Here is a 5,104-nt window from a genome sequence, read left to right as displayed (position 1 = left end):
CTCAGGACTGTGAGATTATGACCTGAGCTGAAATCCAGAGTCAGATGCTTAACTCACTGAGCCACTCAGGCGACCCAAGGACCTATTTTCTAAGTGTATAATCAGAGGAATACAATGAGAATTGTATTCCTAACTGCTTTAGAAGTGTCCTTGGTATATGTTATGTTATTCCAGGGAATTAATGCAGAAACTGGGGTTGGGGTGGGGGAAGTTATACTTCGCACATATTATCATAAATGAGGTTACCATGATACCAAACAGTGAAGTGGGATGGGTGAGGTTGGGAGATCAGTTAAGCAGGCAGTTTTATTTAAAATAAATTATGTATTTTGTAATAGTTTTATATTCAGAGAAAAGTTATGCGAGTAGTACAGAGAGTTCCTATATACCCTTCACTCAGTTTCCTCTAGTGTTACCATCTTATATAACCATGGTGCATTTGTCAAAAGAAATTAACATTAATACATGTCTATTAAGTAAATGACTTGATTTCAATAGCTTTTCCACTAATGTCCTTTTACTGTTCTAGGGTTCAATCTAGCATCTCATCTCGCATTTAACAGACAGCNAAAAAAAAAAAGAGGGGCCCCTGGGTGGCTCAGCCCGTTGAGCATCCGACTTTGGCTCAGGTCATGATCTCACGGTTCGCGGATTTGAGCCCCGCGTCAGGCTCTGCGCTGACAGCTAGCTCGGAGCCTGGAGCCTCTTTCGGATTCTGTGTCTCCCTCTCTCACTGACCCTCCACTGCTCATGCTGTTTCTCTCTCAGAAATAAATAAAAACACTAAAAAAAGAAAAAGAATGTCAGAAGATCTAATCAGGATGAAGCCAAGGCCAAGCTCATTAGGGGAAAGCTGCTCACTTGGGACTCTTTTTTTTCAGAATGCAAATCCTGGTTACTGCACTGTGCAGTGCAGCCGAGAGGAGTTTGACTAAACAGCAAAATCAAAAAGGACGTTCCAAGGGGAATGACATCTTTCAGATAATGGAAAAGCACGAGAGAAAAGAAAGAACAATATCAGGTGCCAAGCAGAGGTTAGGTGGACAAAAGAAGAATTTGATGGCTGTTTTCCCAGAAACTCCAAAGTCACTAATCAGAATTTCTAAAAATACATCAAGGAGAAGAAACCAACAAGAATTTAATAGAAAAAGTGATCTAGGTTTAATCAANACATCAGAGGTCTGGTGCATGGCAAGTGGCATACCCGGTAATAAGTAAGGCGTCTCTGGAGACTCTAGGAACAGCAGACTGCTGAGGCTGGCTTCTACCCCAGGTCCCAGATGCTGGAATCTCTAATTAAGAGTAGATCACTAGAGGAGACAAGATGGCGGAGAAGTAGGGAGCTCCATACATTTCACTTGCCCCCATCTCTCAGAGAAGGCCTGAAGCCATAGGAACCCTTACAGAATCCAGGACTTTGGGAGGAAAAGGAGACAGAGTCTGCTGAGAAAACCTTATAGCGTGAGTAGGAACTGGGGAAGATAAAAACGGGCCTGGACCAGACAGGGAGGAAGGGGAGGGAGTCCCCTTCGCAGGGAGCCTCAGTGAGTCGAGGGGAAAAGAAAGAGTGGCTGAAACTGCTCAAGGAACTGTCCCTGTCCCCAGAGAAGAGAAAAACCTCGGCTCGGGACACAGAGGGATCTGGTTTCCAGCTGTACAGCTGACCTTGAGCCGAAGCACTAGTCACAGGTGAAGACTGGAGAAACTGCTCCTCTGCTTGCCAGCTCGACCTGAAGAGGAAGGGGCATGCCTGAAGCCACTGCACAGCTCCTCTGGCTCGGCTCCAGCTTGAAACTGCTCAGAGGGACTCAGCCCGTGGGTTTATATTTCGAGTGGTATCAATGGGGCGAACAGACTAAGATCTGGAAATGAGGCATGGCTTGGGACATAGAGCACAGCCCACCTTGGCTATGCCCACAGCACAGGGAGATCGGACCCAAAAGAGTGAGCTGCAATGCTTGGTTCAAGAAAGGACTGAGGCACCACCATTTTTCTGCCCACAACTATCAAGATGGGACCTCAGTGAGCGGCCCATAGGACACAGTGAAGGCTAAGACCTGCCTACACCAAACCACTCCCATCCCCACTAGAGAGCTGCTTTTTATTTTTTTTAGCAGAGCCTGGGCCAAGACCAACACTGATGCACTGCTGTGATTAATTCTAGATCAATTCTTTCTATTCAGATATATTTCCCCTTGTCTCATTTGTATCCATCCCCTCTGCTGGACTGCGCACTCTGGTCACTGCTTTGCTTAAACAGTCACATTTAATACATTTTCTATATGTATATTCTAGACCTCCACTGCTACCTTTCTATTTCTCTCTCACTGGAGTAATCAGACTATATGGTTTCTCTGAGTAACATTCTCTACGTTTCTTTCTCCTCACCTCTTACCATATTCTCCTCTTCCTCTCTCTGAATTAAGCCTCTTAGTCTCTCTGCCTGGTCATTTCTCTTCCAATTTTGCTTCCTCCCCGCCCTGTCATTTCTCTCTTTGTATATGCTCTTCCATCAGCACTGCATACACCCTGCTTTTTATTTGTAGCTGGGAATTCTGGTTTTATGCTTTTTGACTGTCCTTTCTCTTATGGGTTTTTTTTCTTTTTTCTTTTCTTCTTTTTTCCTTTTTCAGTTTTAATTTTTATTATTTGTTTTTCCTCCTTCCCATTATTTTTCTTTTTTACCCTCTTTTTTTTTCTTTTTCTTTTTCCCTTTCAGTTTGCATGTTTCTTGGATTTGTATATGTGGTGATGAAGTGGGCACAGCAGGTTTGTTGGATTTGTCTGTGCATTTGTGTGCCTTTGTTCCCTGTGTGTTTGTCTGTCTGTTTTCTTTCCCAGAGCTACCTCAAGAAACATGTGAAAGTACACATGGCAGAGTGTCCCAAATACCACTATGAGTAGGGAAATAAAATAACCAAAGTCTCAACAAGAGAGACCAAGAGACACCATTCAAAGAACACTTCCTGAATGGACAGGCCCTGAATGGTCAAAGAGCCTTCTTTAATACAGCAATACTCACAGGTCCAGAGCACATAACAAGCTTTTAAAACTAAAAAGAGACAGAAAGATAGCCAAAATGATGAAACGGATGAACTCTCCTCTAGAGAAATTACAGGAAGAAATGACAACCAAAGAACTGCTCAAAACTGATATAAGGAACATAACTGAAGAAGAATTTAGAACAATAGTCATAAAATTAATCACTGGGCTTGAAAAAGGCATGGAAGACATCAGAGAAACTATTGTTACAAAAACTATGGAGCTTAAAAATAGTTGTGATGAATTAAAAAATGCTATAAATGAGATGCATAATAAAATGGAGGCATCCAATGCACAGATTGAAGAGGCAGAGAGGAGAATAGGTGAATTAGAAGACACAACTATAGAAAAAAGAGGAAGCCAAGAAAAAGAGACATAAATGGATCCAGGAACACGAAAAGAGAGTTCGAGAGCTGAGCGATATAATCAAACGAGAGAATATCTGTACCATAGGAATTCCAGAAGAGGAAGAGAGAGGAAAGGCGCTGAAGGAGTCCTTGAACAAATNTTACTTCAAGGAGTTAGATAAAGCACAAGTGCAAAATCTAACAGCTCACCTAAGGGAACTAGAGGCAGAGCAACAAGAGCACTCCAAACCCAGTAAGAGAAGAAAAATAATAAAAATCAGAGCAGAAATAAACAATATAGAAATAGAATCCAAACAACAACAACAACAACAAAAAAAAAACAGTTGAACAGATCAACGAAACCAAGAATTGGTTCTTTGAAAAACAAACAAAATTTACAAACCTCTAGCCAGGCTTCTCAAAAAGTAAAGACAGTACCCACATAGACAAAATCATGAATGAAAAGGGACTTATTACAATCAATCCCTCAGAAACACAAGCAATTATTAGGGAATACTATGAAAAATTATATGCCAACAAGCTGGACAACCTGAAAGAAATGGACAAATTCCTGAACACACACTCACTACCAAAATTCACACGGAAAGAGAGAGAAAATCTGGACAGACCCATAACTAGTGAAGAAATTGATTCAGTTATCAAAAATCTCCCAACAAAGAAGAGCCCTGGGCCAGATGGCTTCCCTGAGGAATTCTACCAGACATTTAAAACAGAATTAAGACCCATTTTTCTCAAGCTACTCCAAAAAATAGAAATCGAAGGAGAACTTTCAGACTCATTCTATGAAACCAGCATCACTTTGATTCCAAGTCAGACAGAGATCCAGCAAAAAAAGAGAACTACAGGCCAATATCCTTGATGAATACAGACGCAGAAATCCTCAACAAGTTACTTGCAAACCGAATCCAACAGCACATAAAAAGAATTATCCACCATGATCAAGTGGGATTCATTCCTGGGTAACAGGGTTGGTTCAGTATTCACAAACAAATCAATGTGATACATCACATTAACCAAAGGAAAGATAAAAACCATATGATCCTGTCAATAGATGCAAAAAAGAAAAAAAGCATTCGACAAAATATAGCATCCCTTCTTACTAAAGACCCTCAAGAAAGTCGGGATAGAGTAGATCACTGAACCACATAAAGGCTGGAAAGGCATGATTGTTGGTAGGCAGAAGGCATTCCTGNGAAACCCATTAGTATAATCTACTTAAATATTTTGATGCTTTCTTTTCACAAAATTGTATCTTCGGGATGACCTTAAAACATCAGATTACCATCAGATAAGATTTTTAGCGGTCAAGTCTTTATTGAATACTTAGTGCATGACTTTATGGGATTACAAAGAGGCATTAAAGCGTTATGGTTTTAGTGAGGAGGAAATGACAAGGCACCCTTCCACCTATAAGGAAAGCACAATAGAGAAAATATCAAAATGTCCAAATGCCCCCCATTTACTCCCAATTCTCTCTCACTCCTAAGACTGCTCTGTACTTCCTTTCCATGTATCATCCTTCCAAGCTTTTCCATTGGGCTCTCTGAAACCACCATTTCAAGGTAAGCAAACTCTCTGACATGCTCAAGTTCGCATAACACTTCTTTGCTTAGCTGAAATCTGGCCCTGCCACAAGCCTCCTCTTTCTCCTCAAGGTCTCTTAAGAGCAGGATGCTCACTTTCCTACACCTCAG

The sequence above is a fragment of the Crocuta crocuta genome, unplaced genomic scaffold, assembly GCF_008692635.1.
Source record: "Crocuta crocuta isolate KB4526 unplaced genomic scaffold, BGI_CrCroc_1.0 scaffold1224, whole genome shotgun sequence".
Classification (NCBI taxonomy): Eukaryota; Metazoa; Chordata; class Mammalia; order Carnivora; family Hyaenidae; genus Crocuta; species Crocuta crocuta.
Note: the sequence above shows the minus strand (reverse complement) of the source record.